This window comes from Astyanax mexicanus, chromosome 18 (assembly GCF_023375975.1).
Source record: "Astyanax mexicanus isolate ESR-SI-001 chromosome 18, AstMex3_surface, whole genome shotgun sequence".
Classification (NCBI taxonomy): domain Eukaryota; kingdom Metazoa; phylum Chordata; class Actinopteri; order Characiformes; family Acestrorhamphidae; genus Astyanax; species Astyanax mexicanus.
In genome coordinates this window covers 37,501,234-37,525,094 of record NC_064425.1, presented here as the reverse complement: position 1 = coordinate 37,525,094, position 23,861 = coordinate 37,501,234, and the positions used below count along the sequence as shown (strand labels likewise).

The window sequence follows — 23,861 nt, the reverse complement described above, 5'->3', positions numbered from 1 at the left end:
GGTCGCGGTACCGCTGCTCTGGCTAGTGAATTGGGAAGCGGGCGTAAAAAAAACGCCTTTATTAGGAGGCCAAAACCGGGCGGAAAAACGAGAACGGGCGGAAACTAAAGTCATGCCGAGCGCGACAGAGAGACGGGAGAAATGTAAACAAAATCTGTCCAGAGAGGTATTATTATTATTATTATTATTATTATATAATTTTTTATTATAGTTTAAACAACCTTACAGGATATAGCACTGAATCATAACACAAGTTCAAAATCGGTCCGGACCTTGGCCTGTCGAAATTTTGTCTAACTGGACCATACTGAATTCTAATTAAATACCCCTGCTCTAGGTTTATCAGTTAGCTTGAAGGTCAAATTAGAGTCAATCAATGGGATGACAATCAGGTGTTAGTGGGTCAGTGTTAAATTTTGTGAAAAATAAGTCTAAGAGTTAATGTGGTGTCTTTACTAGTGTAAATATTTTACACATAAAATGTTGATTTAATACCACTTCGTTGGTGGTTCCCATTAAAACACTTGAGTGTTGAGTTTCATATCAGCCATGTGCCTTGGACAAACTTATGTAGATTGTGACTAGATGTAGCATGCATTGTATGTGTAATAGTAGTGTGTGCATTTGTGTGTGTGTGTGTGTGTGTGTGTACAATTGTCAGAGATATAGACCCCCTGTAGTGTTTGATCAGACACAGGGAGTGAAGAGGTGGCTCAAAGAGCAGAATGGGACTTCCTTTTCTTGCCCCCCCAAACACACACACACACACACACACACATACACTCCCTTCATCTCCCGCCCCAGCCTCCCTTCTCCCTCCTTGCTCTCGGAGCAGTTGGGCAGTTAATTGCTTATACTCAGAGCTGGTAATGAGAGTACAGGTGGAGATACCTGGGCGTCTAACCCCGCGCCCCTGGCCCAGCTGTCCCGCAGCCTGGGCCTTTTTTCCCCTAAACACCCCCGCAGAGAGGCCTAATGACCAACCGAGCCTGTTCAGGGTTTGTTGGCCAACAAATCACATTCAATGGGGGCCTGCAACCTGTTGCTGAGTTTGTTAAAGGCTCTATGTTAAACTTGTTAAATGTAAAGAGAGGGTGTGTGTCTGTCTGTGTTTGTGCTGAGTAGGAGTCCTTGTATGTGTTAAAAAGTGCTTATTAGTGAAAAGTATTGTCAATAAAGCAAAAAAATACTTTACTTAATGTTTCACAATTTGTTTGAATATTATAGACTACAGATTAATAGAAATGGTGTGTGTATATATATATATATAAGCAAGTAAGCAGCAGGAAGAAGAGCTTTTTCTTATGTATCTCCCAAATCTTGAAAACCCCCCCAAGAAAATGTTCATGTTAAGACTGAAAACGTATTAAATAGATGGCAGTGTTTCAGAGTTCCCTCATGTCTATGTTACCTTCTGGCTTTCTCTTCCTTTACTGAGGCTTTTATAAATAGACCTTATAATCTGTTAGCTTCCTCTTTATTCTATAAATCCAATCAGAAGTAGTTCCAACTCTTTATCTTTACCTGAGGTAATGACGGAATACGTACTTACTGGGAGGTTTTATTATTATTATATTACAATGTTATATTTTTCTGCTTTCTGTCACGTTCAATTCCTTGTTTAGACTTTTATGAAGCATCAACATTTGTCCAATGTATTATTTTTAAGATATCAAAAACATCAACACATATTTGAAATAGTCCAACTGAAATGCTCAAAAATGACAAAAATAAAATATTTGTAACTTTTTTTTAATACTGTCTTTGTCTTTTCTGTAAAGCTACCAATATGCTGCTCTATGTTGTTTGCGCAGTCACAACACAGCTCCCACTGAATGGCATCTTCAATAATGACGGTCCCAATGACTGTGAATCACACACATCAACGTAAAGTCAAAACAAAGTCAACCTTCCTTTTTGACTTCTTCACAGGGGATCCCCCCCTCGCCCCTCCCACCCTCTACCTCCTTAAACCCTATCTCATTATTAACACCCTCTCCTCACAGCAAATCAACTCCCCCACATCCAGATTACCCTCCAGACGCGTGGAGAGGCTGAGGCAGCGCTCGGCCTGTGCGCTGCCATGCTAAGCCTCTTTTACCTGAACAATGGTCTCCAGCAGAGCCCACACTGCCAATTAAGCCCAGTGCCCCCTCTCCTGAGCCGCACTCTGCAGCCCGCTATGGCGTCCGCGGCCCTGGGCCTAGTCCCGCCACTCTGGCCCCCCGCCGGGTCCAGGCACTCTGCAGACACACACAACTGCCCTAAACGCCCTCCTTTTGTGTTCGCAAAAGAAGGCCATATTGGTTTCAGCGGGACGCGTGTGGACCCCCCACAGTCAGAACCTGCCGCCAACACGCTGATCAAAGAGCCGCTGGATCATCCAGAGGGTTTCCCCCTGAAACGCCACTTCCACTTTCTGCCTCAAGTTTATGTATGGGTTTCCTTGACATGGATTGAGCCTTTGTGGACTATTACTGGAACATTTCCATTCAAAATGCTGTGTAATCTCAACACTTAATCTCAACGAAATGTCCACAAAACCATCCATTAATGACATATAGGACATTCAAGTTTTAGTTTTAGTTTTATATTATCAACCTGAATATATTTGTCTTGTTTTCTATATGGTTAAAACTAAAATAGGGAACAATGCCTCATTTGTAACTGTATTTCCCAGTTCTTTTAGTTTTAACACATTAAGATGTTCATAAAGAAAAAGGAACTCTGGGGATGCTTGCTTGATAGCTCTCGGTAGCTCAGAGAGATGTTTATGATACCTTTAACATACCTTTAAAATTAACTTTAGTGTTGAGTATAAGGCACTGAAACATGAAAATAAGAGACCACTTACACATTATGAGTTTTTTATTTTACCAAATTGAAAACCTCTGGAATATAATCAAGAGGAAGGTGAATAATAACAAGCCTTCAAATCAAGTTGAACTGCTTGAATTTTTGCACCAGGAGTAAAGGCATAAAGTTATCCTAAAGAAGTGTGTAAGACTGGTGGAGGAGAACATGCCAAGATGCATATAAACTGTGATTAAAAAACAGGGGTTTTCCACCAAATACTGATTTCTGAACTCTTACCACTTTAAGAATGTAAACTTGTTTTCTTTGCATTATTTAAGGTCTAAAAGCTCTGCATCTTTTTTTGTTAGTTTAGCCATTTCTCATTTTGTGCAAATAAATGCTCTATAGACAATATTTTTTATTTGGAATTTGGGAGAAATGTCAGTAGATTATAGAATAAAACAACAATATTCATTTTACTTAAACATAAGCCTATAAATAGCAAAATCAGAGAAACTGATTCAGAAACTGAAGTGGTCTCTTATTTGTTTCCAGAGCTGATTATCTGTGTGTGTTTGGTGTGTGTGGCTGTGAACACAAAAGAGAAATAAACAGTGTGTATGTTAACCATGTCTGCCTAATACATATAAACAGTGTCTGAGACTCATATTTCTCACATTTACTATAGTTAGGGCAAACTACTCACATGAAGCAGTTACTCTACATAAGACACGTGTTATCTTATATCAGTGCAAAGGTAATAGTTGGACATGGGATTAACAAGCATATACAACACCATTCACCTCAACTCCTGCAGTTCATTCAGTTTAACTGTGCTAATTACTGTTTCAAAGAATATAAATGAATTAGCTAACCTAGCATCATCATATGAATCCAAATATAACTAGATGTGAGTGTGATTGCAGTGTTGATTCACGGATGGTTGCTATGGTAGTTGATATGTGGTTGCTAAACTTTTGGTATGGTTGCTATAATATCCATGTGCCTACATGGACAGATGCCTTGGCTGACATGTATGGTGTCCAAACCTTTGGTTAAATTAGTTGGTTTGGGGGTTTGATAACAGATGGATGAGGCTGTGTTGGTTAGATTAGTAGGTTCTGGGGTATAATAACAGTTGGATGGCTCTGTACTGGTGAGATGAGTAGTTTATGAGGTTTGAGAACAGATAGATGGCACTGTTTTGGTTAGATTAGTAGGTTCTGTGGTTTATTAACATATGGATGGGGCTGTGCTGGTTAGATTAGTATGTTGTGGGGTTTGATAACAGATGGATGGGGCTGTGCTGGTTAGATTAGTATGTTGTGGGGTTTGATAACAGATGGATGGGGCTGTGCTGGTTAGATTAGTATGTTGTGGGGTTTGATAACAGATGGATGGGGCTGTGCTGGGGTACGTTTCCCAAAAGCGTAGTTGCTACGTTAACTACGTTAGCAACTTACATAGTCTGAACGATGCAGCTGCGACGCAGGTGTTTCCCAAAAGCATAGTTGGAACTAAGGAGGTAACCACATTAGTAACTCACATAGTGCGAACCTTAGTTAAGCTACTCAGGTGTTTCCCAAAACCGTGGTTCCAGCGAATGATCGCAACTACCGTGGTTCAGCTGCGTCGTTCCAACTACAGCTCTAGACCTGTCGTTAGGAGCTTAGTTCCTGGTGATTAGTGCAGACGATGGACGGTAGGATTCAGAAAGCTGATAAGTCACATTAATATTGCTGCACGAGGATTTAAGATGTCAAGTGTACCTAATTATTTGGGCTGGTTATTATTTTTATGTTTGTGTTTATTACATTTATTGAGCAACTTCACTTTTACCCATGTGCGCCCAGGAAAAATAATCTACTTCAGTACTCAAATATATTTTGAAAATGTAAGTTGATTGCCCATTTTTAATGTATGTCTTCAACATTTAGCTTTATTTGGCAAACATTAATTCAGTGTAGTGAAAAAAGTGCACTGAAGTGCTCTTTAGCTCAAATGCATTTTGGAAAGATGTATGTCAATTATTCAAGCAGGTATCTCTTGAGTAAAGATAACTTGTGCTGTGGACATTTATGAATTAGTTAATAATTATTTTTTAAACCCACTGTGCTATATGCACTCTCTGAATAAGGGTACCAAACTTTCACTGGGGTGATGCCCTAAAATGGCTTTAACGCAAACCCCCTAAGGACCTTTGAGGGTATATTTGCATTGTTTGTACCCAGTGAAACAAATGTATCCATACAGCAGGCAAGAATGTGTTTTTTTAAATAATATGTTCATAACAAGAAAAAACTAAGTAAAAAGTGTCTTAAAATAAATTATAGAGACATGTAATAAGCAGGTGTTTGGAATTACCGAATTTATCCTCTGGAGGTAACAGGGCCAAACAGTATGAATAAAGAAAATGTTTCATTTACCCAATACAACGTGTTTCTAGGCCTATACAAATGTTATCAGTTAGTCTTTGTTAAATAATATATATCATAGGAAATAAGTAGAAATATGTAGGCTACATTAATAGATATTTTAAAAATAAGAACATTAATTGCCATTATGAAAAAAACATTAAGAGAATAAAACCACAACTGGGATTCGAACTAGGCTTCCATCCGGTGTTCTGTTGAGTTTTGCTACCCTTTCAAACCGTGCTACCATAGTGCATATTTAAATATAAAATTGCTAGAAAAAGCCCCATATTTAAACATTCGGTAGGATATTTTGAAAGCCTTAATCAAAATATCAGGAGTCAGTTTAAAGTTATTAGGGATGATTATAACCCTTTTTTATTGCTTACATTTTATGGCACTTATTATTACTTTCATTATTATCAACTGTCTTTTACGCATTTGTAAAACTCAGACAAATAATGGCAAGGGGTTTCTGGTTGTTTAGTGCACCCAAGAAGAACAGAATTACCATAAAATAATAAATAAAAAATGTTTCCACGCATGGGCACTGGTGTTAAGAAGCACATCTCGATGGATTGCACAATTCGACAGAACACTGCCCACTTCACCGTCGTAGGTGCGCCTGCTCCTGAACCACTTAGTAACACACATTTCTCAGGTATCATATTAATAAGACTAATTCAGAATGGTGATGTATATATATTTTATTTAAAAAATATATAGCAATTACAAATATGTGTAATACTGTTACAATTAACACTGTTACAATTAATATATAGCAATCATTGTGTGGATTTTACTTGCAGTTCATTGTTATTTTATTAATAGTATTGTTGTCGGTTCATGTTGTGGTGATAATTACAATATAAATAGCCTAAATTATAAATTACTTACATATTTTTGACATCATATTTTAATAGACTGTGACTTTTGCAAGATTCCTGCTGGGAAAGTCTGGCCCCGAACACTTCTGAAAACACCTTAGTTAAGACCACGGTGGTTCGAACCAACATAGTTCAAACTTCTGTGGTACCAACAAAGTACGATGGTTTCGGGAATCGTACTTGAGATGTTAGTTAGTTTAACGATGCATCGTACCACATTAGTTCAATTCTAGGCCCAGTCGTTGTACGGGAAATGCACCCCTGGTTAGATTAGTAGGTTGTGGGGTTTGATAATAGATGGATGGGTCTGTGCTGGTTAGATTAGTAGGTTCTGGGGTTTAATAACAGATAGACGGCGCTGTGCTGGGGTGCGTTTCCCGTACAACGACGGAGCCTAGCCTTGAACTAACGTGGTACGATGCATCGTTAAACTAACTAACATCTGAAGTACGACCGTTTCCCGAAACCATCGTACTTTGTTGGTACCACAGAAGTCTGAACTATGTTGGTTTGAACCACCGTGGTCTTAACTAGGGTGTTTCCAGATGTGTTCGGCCAGACTTTCCCAGCAGAAAACGTGCAAAACTCACAATCTTTAAAATATTATGCCAAAAATATGTTTCTAATGTATCATTTAGGCTATTTATATTGTAATTATCACCAGAACATAACGGACAACAATACTATTAATAAAATAACAATGAACTGCAAGTAAAATGTACACAATAATTGCTACCCACTGTGCAAAAGGACACTGGGCCAGATCCTTTTTGCTATCTGGGTATATATTAATTATTATTTGTAACAGACAGTGTTACTTATAAAAAGCATACACATATTTGCTATTGCAATATTTTTTTTAAATAAAATAATCACCATTCTGAATGAGTCTTATTAAAATGAGACATGAGAAATGTGTTTTACTCAGTGGTTCAGCAGAGCGCCTACGACGGTGCAGCGCGCGGTGTTCTGTCGAATTGTGCAACCCATCGAGATGTGCTTCTCAACACCAGCGCCCATGCGTGGAATCATTTTTTATTCATTTATTGTTTTTTTTTATGGTAATTCTGTTCTTTTTGGGTGCATTAAACAACCAGAAACCCCTTTCCATTATTTCTAGTATTACAAATGCGTAAATGACAGCTGATGATAATGAAAGTAATAATAAGTTAGCAATAATAAAAAAAATAAGGTTTATAATCACCCCTAATAACCCTAAACTGTTTCCTGATATTTTGATTCAGGCTTTCCAAATATTCTACCGAAAGCATGTTTAAATATGGGGCTTTTTCTAGCAATTTTATATTTAAAAATTAAATATGCACTAGGGTAGTACGGTTTGACAGGGTAGCAAAACTCGACAGAACACCGGATGGAAGCCTAGTTCAAATCCCAGTCGTGGTTTTATTCTCTTAATGTTTTTTTTTTCATAATGGCAATTAATGTTATTACTTTTTACATATATATTAATGTAGCCTACATATTTCTACTTATTTCCTGTAATATATTATTTAACAAACACTAATTGATAACATTTGTATAGGCCTAGAAACACACGTTGTACTGGCTAAATGATACTTTTTTTCTCTGTCTGGCCCTGTTACCTCCAGAGGATAATTAGGTAATTCAAAACACCTGCTTATTGCATGTCTCTATTTATTTTAAGACACTTTTTACTTAGTTTTTTCTTGTTATGAATATATTATTAAAAGACACTTTCTTGTATGGATACATTTGTTTCACTGGGTACAAACAATGCAAATATACCCTCAAAGGTCCTTAGGGTACAGGTGTTTACGTTAAAGTCATTTTAGAGTATTACCCCAGTGACAGTTTAATAGCCTTATTCACAGAGTGCATATAGCACAGTGGGTTTAAAAAAAAATATTAACTAATTCATAAATATGCACAGCACAAGTTATCTTTACTCAATAGATGCCTGCTTGAATAATTGACATACATCTTTCCAAGACTGTGAAATACATTTTAGCTAAAGAGCACTTCAGTGCACTTTTTTCACTACACTGAATTCCTGTTTGCCAAATAAAGCTAAACGTTAAAGACAAACATTAAAAAATGGGCAATTAACTTACATTTTCAAAATACATTTAAGGACTGAATTTTATTATTTTCCCACATGGGTAAAAGTGAAGTGGCTCAATTAATTTAATTAACACAAACATTAAAAAAAAGGTACACTTGACATCTTAAATCCTCGTGCAGCAATATTAATGTGATAAATCAGCTTTTTGAATCCTACCGTCCATCGTCTGCACTAATAACCAGGAACTAAGCTCCTAACGACAGGTCTAGAGCTGTAGTTGGAACGACACAGCTGAACCACTGTAGTTGCGAACATTCGCTGGAACTACGGTTCTGGGAAACACCTGAGTAGCTTAACTAAGGTTCGCACTATGTAAGTTACTAACGTGGTTACCTCCATAGTTCCAACTATGCTTTTGGGAAACACCTGCGTCGCAGCTGCATCGTCCAGACTATGTAAGTTGCTAACGTAGTTAACGTAGCAACTACGCTTTTGGGAAACGTACCCCTGGTTAGATTAGTAGGTTTTGGGGTTTAATAACAGATGGATGGCGCTGTGCTGGTTAGATTAGTAGGTTTTGATAACAGATGGATGGTGGTGTGCTGGTTAGATTAGTAGGTTCTGGGGTTTGATAACAGATGGATGGCATCGTGCTGGTTAGATTAGTAGGTTGTGGGGTTTGATAATAGTTGGATGGGACTGTGCTGGTTAGATTAGTAGGTTCTGGGGTTTGATGACAGATGGATGGGACTGTGCTGGTTAGATTAGTAGGTTCTGGGGTTTAATAACAGATAGACGGCGCTGTGCTGGTTAGATTAGTAGGTTTTGGGGTGTGATAACAGATGGTTGATGCTGTGCTGGTTAGATTAGTAGGTTCTGGGGTTTGATAACAGATGGATGGGACTGTGCTGGTTAGATTAGTAGGTTGTGGGGTTTGATAATAGTTGGATGGGACTGTGCTGGTTAGATTAGTAGGTTCTGGGGTTTGATAACAGATGGATGGGACTGTGCTGGTTAGATTAGTAGGTTGTGGGGTTTGATAATAGATGGATGGGGCTGTGCTGGTTAGATTAGTAGGTTCTGGGGTTTGATAACAGATGGATGGGGCTGTGCTGGTTAGATTAGTAGGTTCTGGGGGTTGATTACAGATGGATGATGCTGTGCTGGTTAGATTAGTAGGTTTTGGGGTGTGATAACAGATGGTTGATGCTGTGCTGGTTAGATTAGTAGGTTCTGGGGTTTGATAACAGATAGACGGCGCTGTGCTGGTTAGATTAGTAGGTTCTGGGGTTTGATAACAGATGGATGATGCTGTGCTGGTTAGATTAGGAGGTCCTGGGGTTTGTTATCGTATGTGCTTTATGGATATAGTTCATTTCAGAGATCAGAACACTCTTCTGCAGCTAGAGACTCAATATAGTAAGAATTAGAGGGTGTTGGCCCCAATGGTAACTGTATTTAGAGATGAATTAATGGCTGATGTTTGGTATCAGAATGATGTTACAGTGCTGCTTAAATAGAGTAAGTTCTGCTGTTTGATATGATGTGTGTTTAATGTCTGTAATTTTCTCCGGTCTTCAGCTGTTTGTTCTCTTCATTCACATTTTGACTGGAACTGTAGCACTGGGTCAATGGGCACCAAGGAAGGTGATTAATTAATTCAAATTAATGCATTAATTTGTCAGCCCTATTTCAAACATAAAATGTAACCGCATTTTCCTGATTACAATAGAAATAAGCTATTGTAATACCCCCAGTTTCTGGTAGAGGGTACATGTAAGTAGGTGTGAGTATGTGTGTGTGTGTCTATGTGTGTGTGCTGAGGATTTGTAGGAAGTGTGACTGAAGTTTGTAGAAATACGATCCTTTTGGAACCCTGCCTCTCTACTTCTAGGCAGCGTTTCGTTGTTTTCTTTATGTCAATGAAACCATTAGCTGGTCAGTGAAAAGTAGGGCTGCATTGGAATGTCTGCACCGCCCACCGAACAGCCCCGCCGACCCACCGGCAACCAGGTAAACTCTACCTGTTTCCTCGGGTGGGCTCATATGACACCGAGCACCAGACAGTCCGCCTCCTGACGCCCACTCACGGCCCTCCTAAAACAATAGGCCTGCCGCCTATAGGTGAGCCTGGTCACATGACCTGGCTGAAATTCCTGCTGGACAAAGCGTTCTACAGGTGCAGCAGAGCGTGAGCAATAAGTGAGAGTTCCTGGAGGACTGACAGGCAGTGCAGCACGACCAGAACGCCTTTGTCTTTCTTTAGCCCACTCCCTAAAGTGTGTGTGTGTTTGTGTGTGTGTGTTCATTCAGGTTATAGTGTTCTTCGACCGGGGTCATGTCACCTGACCTAAAGAACAGTAAGTTCATGGAGGCTTTGCCAGTTTTCAGCTTAAAAAGCTTTTAATCAGCCAGAGATTATGTGCAATGCAAAATAATGGGTTAGAAACGAAGAGAACATTCTACCCACTTCCTGTGTAGCAAAAGATCCAGGCATGAAAAAAAAGAGTAGTTTAGCAACCATAAATTATAATACATTCCAAAATTTTATAATATATTCCAAAAAATTTATAATATTAGAATAAAGTAAAATAATTAAAATACTTTTTCATGTATAGTACAGCAAGCATGCTTCGTGTGCCTTATGTGAGAGAAGTCCAAACTGAATACAGTTCTGTGTATGAATACTACTATAATGTAATCTTGCTGTTTCTGTTTAGAATGTTATAGGCTGTGTCATGCTGCTGTCAGGCCAGTTGAATGCAGGAAAGTAAAGCAATGTAAAGCAACGTAAAGCAACGAAAGTAAAGCAAGTAAAGTAAGTAAAGTTTTAGAAATCCCCCTCAAGGCGGTGCTCCCACTAGGTGCTGACAGTAGCCAGCCAGGTTTGTGATTCATAAGAAATAGAAGAGGAAGAAATTAAAACCAGTAAGGTAGTGATAGTTTTGATTGAGGCCCCCAAATACCTTGAATTGGCCCTGGCTGCAGTTGCTGGCATGTTGCAGTGTTTTTTGGCAATACTCTTATTCATATTTCATAAATGACATTATTATTATTTTTTTTTCAGCTATAACTGAAAACATAATCATGACGGGACTCAAAAGGCAGAACACATAACACTCATAATTCACAACAGTGAGAAAAGATGAGCAACAAACCAGACCGGCAGAAACTAAGCTCTGGTTCGGTCCAGAGCACAGACACGCCGTCATATCCTCCTTAGTGCAAGGCCACTCCCACTGTGGTGCTTCTGACAGTGACCACGGCTGTTTACTTCCAATGAAACATCTTAAAATGCACTGTTTGCTTACTGTCTCCCGTCTCATTTTACTTTTATAACTGTTTAAGCACCTTATTTTATATCTAAACAGCTTTTAATAACACTGTATTAACTGTTGTTACACTTTTTCATCATTGTAAACTTTCTAAATGTTGTTTTAATAAAATGTTAAACAAATAATTCTCAGTTAAATTATTATAACGTATTTAAAGGTAACTGCATTAAGGGTAAGCCACTCTGGGAACCCATTCCTGTGTGTGTATAAAGCTTCTCAAATCCTGTTAAAATGTCTAACTTTCTATTATACACTATGCATAGTACTTTTTCATATGCAGATCCAACACAGTTCAGCCACTTTAAAACCAGCTCTGTATATAAATAACACTGGTTCACCATCCCATTACAATGACCGTCTCATTTCTGCTTTGTTTGTAATTTAAATAACTATGCTTTTTCAAGAAAATAGAAATAGTGTTAAAGAGCCTATTAAATAGCAGGATTCATTATGGATTGTTACAGATACCTTACTTTAAAAGTACCAAGTAATCATGGAACAAGGAAAAAAAATCCTGTTTAGAATGAAAAGAATAATCGTTTTAAAATCACAGACGTCTAAATTGTAATAGAATCAAATTAAATTGAATTGAATTGTAAGTTAAGAGATTTCAAATACTGTTGTTTATATGTTTATATGTTGTACTTATAATTCATTTAATTTCATTAATACTGTTTTACCATTTAATGCAGTTTTTGCTTCTAAAATAAAGAAACTCTCAACATCTCTGCTTTATGTGTCTATGTAAATATATAAACATAATGAATGATGAGGCAAGAGGAACGAACCCAAATCATTGGTCAGGACTGACTCTGAACACCAAACTGGTTCTGGCTCGCTGACTTCATCTGTGTAAAAACTGTTTAAATATGATTTTTGGCCCAATAAAATTTAGATTCACATAAATTGTACATTTTTTACCGGCGCAGGTAATTTGTGGCTGGGTTGAGTCGGTGGATTATTTCTGGAAATGTTACAGAGGACTGTTATTGTGTGTTACTACCCAGCACACTGCTGCTCTCCACAGGGAACACCAGCAAACATGCAGTCGTGCTCTAATCCTGAAAAAAATGTTAAACACTTTCAAATCCTTGTTTCTAATATTAACATGCTATTTCAGAATGCAGGCAGGACTGTCTCGACACAACACTGCACTCTCTGCATCAGTTCCAGCATTATAAATGACTGTGGAAATGGTGTAATGAGTGTTTTTACCTGAAAAAAAGCACCCCATATGATTTAAACTGGTGCAAATAAACATGAATACAGTAAAAATAACAAGAATTTCTCGTTTTTAGTTAAGTAGGTTATATCCTGAACCAAGCTGTAGAACAAAGTTTACTTCCACATTTCTCCTGGATGCTCCTCAGCCAGCATGTGTATATGTTCAGTTCCATCAGCAGCTCACCTGCTTTAACATCAGGAAGATTTGATTTATCAAAACAGGTTTTGATAGGAGATGTTAAAGCTCTGCTTTTTTAAATTTGCTGTTTATGTTTATTGTAATGCAAGTGTTTTTTTTTTAAAATAATTTATTTCAGATTTTTTCCCATTTTCTCCCAATTGGCTATCCAATTGTCCCACCCCTTCGTGCGTCCCCATCCCCATCACCAGTGTCACCAGCAACCCTAGGAGGATGGACGCCCCCTTCAACACAGTCAATCACCCCTTTTTTCAAGCTGCTGCTGATAAATCATTGCCTGAGCAGTTAGCGCACTCAGAGGAAAGCACAGCAGCTAGGTTCTGATACATCTGCTCACAGACGCCTCGTGCCGCCCGGCGCCACCTTTGAGCGTGATGGGGAGAGAGAGCCATCTACCCTAACACCTGAAATACCATAGCAACCACTTAGCAATAGCCTAGTAACTGCTCACAATTGAGAATAACCTAAGCTGTGCAACCATTCTGTATTTTTTTTTTTCAGGAAATACATTTTTTTGGTTCTTACTCAAACAAGTACATTTTAGTGTAAGTTAAAAAAGTCTATGCTTGATTAACCTTCAAATGTTCCGTCCTATTGTGCAACATTACTCAACCTCTCAACAACCTTTGCCAAAAGAAAAATGGAACCTGTAGAAGAACTGCCTCATTGTTTGTTTGTATGTTTGTTTTTCTGCACTAGTACTAGTGTGTTTGTTCCTATGTACTGGATGATCGCTTGTCATCGTGATGATTTCTAGGGGTGTGTGTCAGCCTTAATACTCAGAACAGCCTTTGAACTCCTCTTAATTTGAAACTCTTAAGATATATCAATCGGATAATCTGTTGCAACAAAAGATTTAAACCGAATGTGTTTTTGCATAATCTCTTAATTGGGAGCTTGCGACACCTTCGCACTCGTACAGTAGGCCAAACATTAAAGCACTACAAAAAATGGAGAACGTCTTTTGACAGGGGGCGTAAAGATGGCAAAGAAAGTTAGAGAAAGGCCAGGGTTGAACAGTCTCGTCTTTCTAATCCTGTGCTCACAAGGTTGCCCTTCTGGTTCCCCCCCCGACATCCTAACTTGAGCCCTGTCTCTTCCACTCCATCCTCGTCTTTCATGAGGGACTGTATTTCCAGAAATCATTTTTTTCAGAAGTCCAGAGTCAGGAGGACTGGTTTGTTCTCTGACTTTAAATTAATGTTATTGTTGCAACATAATACATAATAGTGGTATCAGACGAGTTGTAATCTGATGTTCTATTGCCACACTTGTACTCTTTAAAATGTACAAATGAACTCAAAAAGCCTTTTTGAGTTTCTGTTTTTGTTTGGGATCAATGACTGTAGAATATATGGGCGCTGTTGTTCCATAACCTACAGTTCTGTAGAGTGTAGGTATTGACATTACATTCCCATTGAAATACCCCCTTATTTGAGTGGCAAAACATTCTAGAACATGGCAGTGTATCTTATGCCGACCTTACACCTAACGATTTTCAAGCGACTTCACCGCCGTACACAAATTTCACGAGAGTCTTGTTAGAGTCGAGCTGCAGTTGAGTTGCGGTCGCGTCATCTCGATCATTCAGTTTAAGGTTGGTTAGGATTAAAGGTTTTAGTCAGTTCAGATAAAATCAACAATGTTTAATATTATCATAAGTCTTGATACTCGGCTCGCACAAATAGTGCCATGAACAATTAACAATGTCAACGACCAATAGGAGAGCTACGGGAAGAGTTTTGCAGTTAATATGCCTTATATGCTTCTTACTTTAATATGTACAGTATTCTAAACACAGGTAGCACTCATTACATTTTAAGTCATTTTATTTTGCACTAGTTTGTCTTATTGTGCGGTGTTACTTTTGATACAAACAACAAGTTTAATAAATACACATTTTACAAGAATGACGTTCTTTATTGCATTAATTCTATCTAAAACAAAGGAAAATTTATATCAGTGAAACTGTGAATCTTTGCTTTACAAGGTTGTAGCAAAAAAGGGGGGAAATAAGCTTATAGGCAACTATAAGTCTGGCAGAAAAATAATCTGTTAATGGGGACAAATGTTGTGGATCTCTGATAAATCACAGTATTGATGAACACATTACTTGTAACTTAATATGTAATATGTACTGTATGTAAACTCCACCAGAAGCATGATGGGAAATAATCTCAGTCTTGCAAATAGTGACCCTGCAAGCTCCACTGTCTTTGTAAAGTCTGTGACTTGTCTTAAGATGTGACAGGGTGTCAGATTTTAGTCTGTTAAAGGTCCTTTCAGTGTCTTTTCAAAGTCGTTTAGTGTATGGACAGCATTAGCGACAACAGCAAATAAGCGATTGAAATAAAAATAAAAGACAGCTGGGCTTAACAGTAATCTATTGAAATGATCAATGAACTAATGAACATTGGGCATAAATATTTGGCCAAAAATCTAGCTTCCTGACATTTTTATGAACTTAATTTGGTCTGTGAACTGCAGTGCAGCCTAAAACCCACAAACAGAACAGAGTGCAATGTATTTTATTACTAAACTATTCACACAAAAATCCATCAAATTTACTCTGTTTACCACTGAGATAAACTAAAGCTACTGGGGTCTGGAACTGCTGCTGCAGCATGCACCAGTGACCAATAAAAAAAAAAAAAAAGAATCTTTAGATTTTAAATGCTATTTGCACTTGGTCCATACCAGAATATAAATTGCACACACAAACTGTCCCTTACACTGGCTCATTTCTTTTGGATGAATGAACCAATAGAACATTTTTTCAGAACGACCCGAAATAAACATTTTACATTGACTTTCATTGAAAGGTAGAAGAAGGATTTATCTCTCTCGTTTAAAGCTGCTGCAAAACATTTTTATCTGACAGTGACAACATGTCATTGTCTCCAGTGAAACCAGACAAATTCTTAAGACCCAGAAACTTGGACATCCACTGGTATAAACTTTTTTTGTTTGATACAGTAAAACATTTAAAAAAATGTTTACCACCATGGTGTGCTTTATGTACCACCAGTTGTACACATATCACAGTTTGAGAACCACTGATATAGCAGAAAAAAACTGAACTTAAAAACTGATTTCTGCTTGAATTATTACAGTTCCACAGTACACTAACTGGGCAAAAGTATTGGGACAGATGCTCATTCATTGTTTCTTCTGAAATCAAGGGTGCATTCAGTGAGGTCAGGGTCATCAGGTTTAGATGATCATCACCGCACCTCATACCCAACTCTCCAACTCCTACCATCCAAAAGTAATGGGTGGAGCTCCATCATTCCAGAATATACAGTTCCACTGCTTAATAGCTTGAGTCTGGGAGGTTTATACTCCTTTAGCTCATGCTTGACAGTAGGCACTGTGACATTAGTTTATGCTTATCTGCTCCTGTCAGAGTCCTTATGTACACAGATCAGCCATAACAGCTCCACTGATCATACAGACACTGTGTAGTTCTATAATTACAGACTGTATTTATTATTATCCTCCTTTCACCCCACATATTAATATTTGGTGGATGGTGATTGTTTATTCTCAGCACTGCAGTGATTAGCACTGATTAGCATGGTGGTGGTGTATGAGGTGTGTGTTGTTCTGGTACAGTGAGTGGATCAGATACAGCAGTGCTGCTGGAGTTTTTAAACACTGTGTTTAATCACTCACTGTCCTCCACTCTCTATTACACACTCCTTCCTACAGCCGGTCCACCCTGTAGCCCAAAGGATGCTGCCGATAAACTATTCTCAGGCCAACAGTGACACTGAGGTGTTTAAAAACTGATCCACTCCTTCCAGCATAATACACACTCTGCTCTCTGGTGGATCTGTGGGGGTCCTGAAAACAAGGGTGAAAACTAAGGTGAAAGGAGGTAAATAAAGTATGTAGAGAAACAGATTACAGGATTACAGTATGTATTTATAGAACTACAGAAGTGTAGTGTTATAGAAGTGTCCAAAATGATCAGTAAAACTGAAAAACAGGATTGTGGTGAAGAAGTGGTCAAAATGTTATGCTTAATTGTTTTACATTGTTTTATACATTATAAAGCATTTCAGAAAAAGAAAATCATACAGACATTCAAACATGGTGGTGGTAGTGTAATAGGTCTGGGGCTGCTTTGTGCTTTTTGTGATTACTTTACTCAGGTAAACACAAAACAAAATACAAAAAACAAAATACATTTGTAAGGGGGCAATACTTTTTTGTTAAAGCAGTGTAAACACCTCCATCTCTCCAAGGAGCATTTAATAACAAGTACTTCTCCTAAACACTGGTAGTGGCACGCAACTTGTTCAGTGAAACTTCTTACTGGAGACACAATTCACTACCAAGTTTAAATGCATATGGTTAAGATCGTATTAAGATACAATCCGGATATTAGTCACATGACCAGGTGCAAATGCAGGCTGACTGTTTGACTGTCTGGTTCTGAAAGAACTGAGTAGTGGAAAATGTTACTGGAGTAGTTTTTGTTTGGGGGGGCTAGGGAAGTGTGCCAACGGGGGAAATTGTGGAAAAGAGAGTTCAGGGGGTTCAGACTTTTGGGGGTCTCTGCATTTATTGGAGTATTTCTCTTTCTTTTCTGTCTGGGTGGATAGGGGGGTGGTTTATTTGGTATAGATTTGGTAACATATCATAAATCTATAGATTAAATGTAAATAAGCTCAAGCAAACTCTTTCAATACCTATTTCTTTTCTAAACAGTTTGTATGTTAGTGTGTGTTCGTATAAATGTTTGTCTGGATGTGTGCATGCACGCGTGTGCATCTTTACAGGGTTGTCAGTGGGCGGTCGGATGATAACCCTATTGTCCAATCAGAGCCGTTGATTGTTATTCAGCACTTGCTTCGAGGGGGCCCTGGCGCAGACCCCAGATTCACCCCCAAAAACAGACCAACAGTCCCGCTTTAAAGAGCCAAAATAAGTGATCTTTTGTTTCCAGAAAGCCCATTTTACATTTTATTTACTTTACCTACTCTCTAGTGCCCATAATAAGCAGGGTGACGTGTGCCCGCCTCACTGCCCATGCTACTCAAGAATCAAGATACAGGAGTTTCATTGGAATGTGCACATTCAAATTCTTAAACTAAACTAAACTAAACTAAACATACATGTGTATGCACAATCATTACAGTAAAATGTATAGTGTACACCAATCCAGCATAACATTATCATTACCTCCATGATTCTACACTCATTATCCATCTTTTGATTTACACTGATCTTTTCACCCTGTTCTTCAATACTCAGAACCCCAAAGAAGAGAAAACCACCACAGAACAGCTATTATTAATATTATTAATTGGGTGTTGGATAATTTGTTCTCAGCATTGCAGTGATTAGCACTGATTAGCATGGCGTTGGTGTATGAGGTGTTAGTGTGTGTTGTGCTGGTGTTGTGAGTGGATTAGATAGAGCGGTGTTGCTGGAGTTTTTATGTTTTATGGGTGCTGATGAAGGACTAGAAAATGATAAACTGTGCAGCAACAGATTCAGAGCTTCTGTCTTTGTCTTTACTTTATCTACAGGGTGGAGCAGCTGTAGGTAGGAGCGTGTAATAAAGTGAAGGACAGTGAGTCGTACCAGCACAACACACACTAACACCTCATACACCACCACCATGCTAATCAGTGCTAATCACTGCAGTGCTGAGAATAACGACTCACCAAACAAATAATAATAGCTGCTCTGTGATGGTCTCTCCTATATGCATGTAGAGATGCAGATACTGGGCTACAGTCTGTAATTACAGAACTATAAACTGTTCTATACGCCGTTAATATGGATACAGGGTAAAGAAACAAGAAGCAATAAAATAAACCAACAATGAAAACTATTTGATTTTGATTAAAGGTCTGTGTGTGAGGCGCGAGTTCTCTCGCTGCAGCAACTTAAACAATTATCCCATTCTTTAATTAAAAATACAGCACAAGCAATCACAGCCCTACTACTGCAGAGTGAGTGGGGTGGTGGGGGGTCAAAGTGTACGAGTACAAAGAGGGGTCTAACAAGCTGGGGGTTGCATAGTGAATGTGTGTGTGTGTGTGTGCGTGACTGTTTTTTGGGGGTCCTGCACATGAACAGTGCCAGCCTCTGGACACAAGCCAAGCCTGGAGGGGTGATACTGCAAAAAGAGCGGCAACATAAAAGACTCAAAAGAATAAAAAAACAAACCCCAGAAACATACTTCTCTATAATGCCCAGGGAGACGCATTCTTTTGCTTAAAAACAAAACAAAACAAAAAAAAACACAGTGATTTACATTTCATGGCATTAAGAAGAGGACAGATGTGCTCATTGCTGTATCTATACGAAATTCCATTTCCAATCATTATTAATATAGCATGGTTTTATTTCATTTTAGTTAAAAAGTTGGAGAAGTGGATATAGCTAAACACATTTCTGTAATTGATGTTAATGCATTGATCCGTGCATCAACGTACACTGTTTCTGTGCTGTAATATGGCACCATCTGCTGGTACAAATTAAAATTACAGCTTTTAAATTGGATTTAGGGAGGATTTGTTGCCATATCCAGCACAATACAATTAAAATGTATGTAAAAGAGCCAAGGTACACGTGACTAAACTGAATATTCTTTAAATGCATTGCATAATAGTCTATGACATTCATATTTTTTTATGTTTTTGTCTTTTTGACAAACTGAATGGCAATAGTACAAATACTTCAATATCTACTTAAGTAGAAATGTTGGTTATCTATCCTTTACTGGAGTAATTATTGTTCAGATGACTTTTTACTTCTACTTTTTACATTTTCAACACAATGATCTGATTTTTCTACTCCTTACATTTTAAAAATAGCCTCATTATTCCTATTTCTTTTTTATTATTTTTTTATTTTTTATTATTCCTATGTTTTTTTTTTGAAGACTAAGCTTTTGTTCTAAAGGTTCCTAATCCTAACATTACTTTTACTTTTATACTTTAAGTAGTTTTAAAACCAGTTGTTTTACACTTTTACTTAAGTAAAAAGCTTGAGTTGATACTTCAACTTCTAGTAAAGTATTTTAAATCTTTGTATATATACTTCTACCTGAGTAATGAACGTCATTGAAAAACTTGATCACTATGATGCGATCACTAAAAATGTTCTAAAAGTTTATATTTTTATACATTAACCTCCATTCGAAATATAAATTTGTTTATTAAAGGTGTAGTAATTCACAATTTGATTGTTTTAACGATTTTTGGAACAAACATTTAAAAACAAAATATGAGAAGGTCTTTTTATTTTTTGAGTATATAAGTATTTGTAAACATTGTATTATTGTAAGCACTGGTTTAAGCTTAAACAATTAAAATGAAATGTTTCTGGACACCTCTTTTAATGAATGCATTCAGTTACATTAAAGTTGCACCTACTGCTGACACAGCTGTGTAAATCCACACACACAGCTTGTCTAGTCCCTGTAGAGAAGTTTTGCCAATAAAATAGAACTGTTCAGAGCAGGAAAACATGAATCTGTTGGCACTATGCCTAATGCCAGGTGTGGGCTAGAGGGGTATAAATCCCCCAGCATTCAGCTGTGGAGCAGTGAAGAGAACTGTGTTCCCTAAAATGATGGATCTCCATCACAGCATCTCACCGCTGGGTGGTGGTGGGGTAGGCTAACCAAGTTAAGGAAAGCTAAGCTAAGTAAACAAAACATTTTATGTTTAAGTCACAAGAGTGCAGGATGTTTAATCTCCTAAAGAATGTTTATTTTCAGGCTACAGTCCGATATACTCACCTCTAAATGGTAAAAGAGGTAGTGCTTAGCGTGGTTAGCAGCTAATGCTTATACTGCTCCTGCCTCAATGCTCCTGTATAACTCTGTACTTCTTAATACCTGACAGGTAAAATTCCTACATAAGGTGCACTGGATTGTTTGTTGTGTCATTGTATGCGCACACACACACTATGTGGAGAAAAGTATTGGGACACGAGTTCATTTCTTATTTCTTCTGAAATCAAAGGTATTAAATAGAGTCTATCCTGCTTTTATTGAAGTAACTGTCTCTACTGTCTATGTAAAACATTTGACTAGATTTAGGAGTGCTGCTGTGAGCATTTCAGTGCATTCTGCAACAACAATATTAATGACATTTATTGTACTTAAGTGTTGCATTAGTAGTTTATTGTAAGATGTAGTACTAAAGTTCTGAACGTGAAAGTACAGTACTGTGTTTTTACTGTATTTATTATAGAAATCAGTGTAAAAAAATCAGAGTGAAAGGCAGAACAGGAGAAGCAAGGTCTTCTTATAATCACTCAATGATAAGGAGATTCATCAAGCCTGGTTACAGTGCAGAGTATCTACTGGTTTCGCTTTACTGATAATGTGGGTTTAGAATGATTTCTAAATTTTTTATAATTATAACGAGTATCAATGCAGTACATAAAAAATGTATCAGAGTAAAAATATTAAACTCATTCCGAATATGTAGTGAAGTAAAAATAAATGTAGGAGAAAAAAAGTAATACTCCAATAGATACAGATACAGCATTTTAGCACTTAGCACTTAAAGCAAGATTAGGTTATAAAAAAACATACCCCAAGCTTTAAGCATCCCAAGGAGCACTGTTCAATCCATCATCCAAAAATAGAAAATGTATTCTACAACTGCAAACCTACCAAGAGATGGCCATTAACCACCCAAACTGACAGATCAAGCAAGGAGAGCACTAGTCAGAGAAGCAGCCAAGAGGCCCATTGTCACTCTGGAGAAGCTGCAGAAATCCACAGCTCAGGTGGAAGAATCTGTTGACAGGACAACTATAAGTTGTGCACTTTACAAATCTGGCCTTAATGGAAGAGTGGCAAGAAGGAAGCCACTGTTGAAAGAAAGACAAAAGAAGTGCTGCTTGTACAGCAAACATGTGGAAGAAGGTTCTGTGTTTAGATTAGATAAAAGTTGAACATTTTGGCCTAAATACAAAGTGCTCTGTGTGGCAGAAAAGCAACACTCATCATCCTGAACACACCATCCCTACTGTGAAACATGGTGGTGGCAGCATCATGCTGTGGGGATGCTTTTTCTCAGCAGGGACAGAGTTGGAAAGTTGGTCAGAGATGAAGAAAAGATGGATGGAGCAAAATACAGGCCAATCCCAGAAGAAAACCTGTTGGAGGCTGCGAAAGACTTGAGACATAAAAATACAGCCAGAGCTACAGTGGAATAGTTTAGATCAAAGAATATTCTTGTGTTAGAATGGGCCAGTCAAAGTTCTGACCTAAATCCCACTGAGCTGTGGCAAAACCTGAAAATTACTGTTCACAGACACTCTCCATCCAAATTGGCTGAGCTTGAGATGTTTTGTAAAGGAGAATGAGCAAAAATCTCAGTCTCTAGATGCACAAAGCTGGTAGAGACAAACCCCAAAAGATTGCAGCTGTAATTGCAGTAAAAGGTGGCTTTGGAAAGTATTGATATAGGGGGCTGAATACTTTTGCACATCACACTTTTTTTTAGACGTTTGTGTTGTTCATTGTCAAGTGACAAAATATGAAAAAGTTCAAGATAAGGTAAGTACAGTAGTAAAGTAAAAATAATAATACAGTAGAGTACAGATACAATATTTTTGTACTGAGGTACAGTAGTGAAGTAAAAATAATATTCCAGTAGATACAGATCCAATATTTTGGTACTTAAGTACAGTAGTGTAGTAAAAATTATACTCCAGTAGATAAAGATCCAATATTTTCGTACTTAAGTACAGTAGGGTAGTAAAAAATAATACTCCAGTAGAGTAGATATACAGCATTTATTATACCTAGCTACAATAGGGAAGTAAAAATAATACACCAGTAGATACAGATACAGTATTTTAATACTTAAGTACAGTTGAGAAGTAAAAATAAAACTCCAGTAGATACAGATACAGTATTTTAGTACTTATGTACAGTAGTGTAATACAAATAATACCCCGATAGATACAGATACAGCATTTTAGTACTTACAGAAGTGAGTTAGTTCTACTTTGTTACATCTCTGGTTATGGAGTAACCAAAATGTGTAAATGTGTTTTATACTTTAGATTCTTCAAAGTTGCTTTGATTCCAACTTTGCTTAATCTGGGCATTTTCTCATTTGGTGTCATGAGAAAAAAATCTAGAATGGTTTCTAAAGGCTATTTTCTTTCACTCTGAGCTCCTATTCAACCCAAACCACCAAAGTTGGGGTTTTATGTGAGGTGTTTGCGAAGCCAGACACTTTTTTGTCTACTACCTGCATATATGTTCCTTCATAATCTTTAAAATTAATCTACAATGTCAGAAATAATACAAATAAAGATCAAATATTAATGAGAATGTGTGTCCAAACTTTTGACTGGTACTGCATAGTGCTTGTGTTTGACATTAGTCCAGATTTTACACAGTTGATAAACGACGGCCTGTGACAGTAGCTGTTTACGGCCGGCGGTTAAAGGGATGCTGATGACTGCCCTCCGGCCTGGCGCTGTTTGCAATGCAAATGATAGCAGTCAGTAACAGGACAGCAGGAAACAGTGTCTCAGGACCTTTACAGCTGACGCATATGTTGATCTTTCACACACATATGATCATATATATATATTTTATAATAGAAAAAATCCATTAATAAATAATCGTATAATTTCAGCATCTCTAATTAGGGCTTATTACCACAGACATACACAGCGCCTGTGTATAGAACAGAACAGAAAACAAACAACCCTAAAGAAACCCTGAGAAAAAGTTGCAAGTGTGGAAAATGTGATTTAAAAAACGCATTATTTACCAAATTTACTTTGTTTTTCAGACAATACTTAAGAAAATTGGTGAACAAAATCTAATCTAATTAAATCGAACCCAATCAAATTTATTTATGTGACATTTTTCTCAACCAATGTTGTTGCAAAGCAGTTTTACACAAATGTGTTAGCAGGACAGTAAATCACACCAAATATTGAACATACAATACAGAA

The 23,861-nt window shown here is 37.6% G+C and overlaps 1 protein-coding gene across 3 annotated transcripts in view; it reads left to right on the top strand.

Moving 5' to 3' along the window:
* Window positions 1-23,861, top strand: part of wdfy1 (WD repeat and FYVE domain containing 1) — a 1,176,431-nt gene that overhangs the window by 825,115 nt on the left and 327,455 nt on the right. Inside the window, exon 13 of one of the 3 annotated variants that reach the window (XR_007425294.1) lies at window positions 16,527-16,548. The exons of the other annotated variants lie outside the window; for them this stretch is intronic. The gene's annotated coding sequence lies outside the window, so the exon portion shown is untranslated. Of the gene's footprint in view, window positions 1-16,526; window positions 16,549-23,861 lie in introns of those variants that run through there. 3 annotated transcript variants of the gene reach the window in all.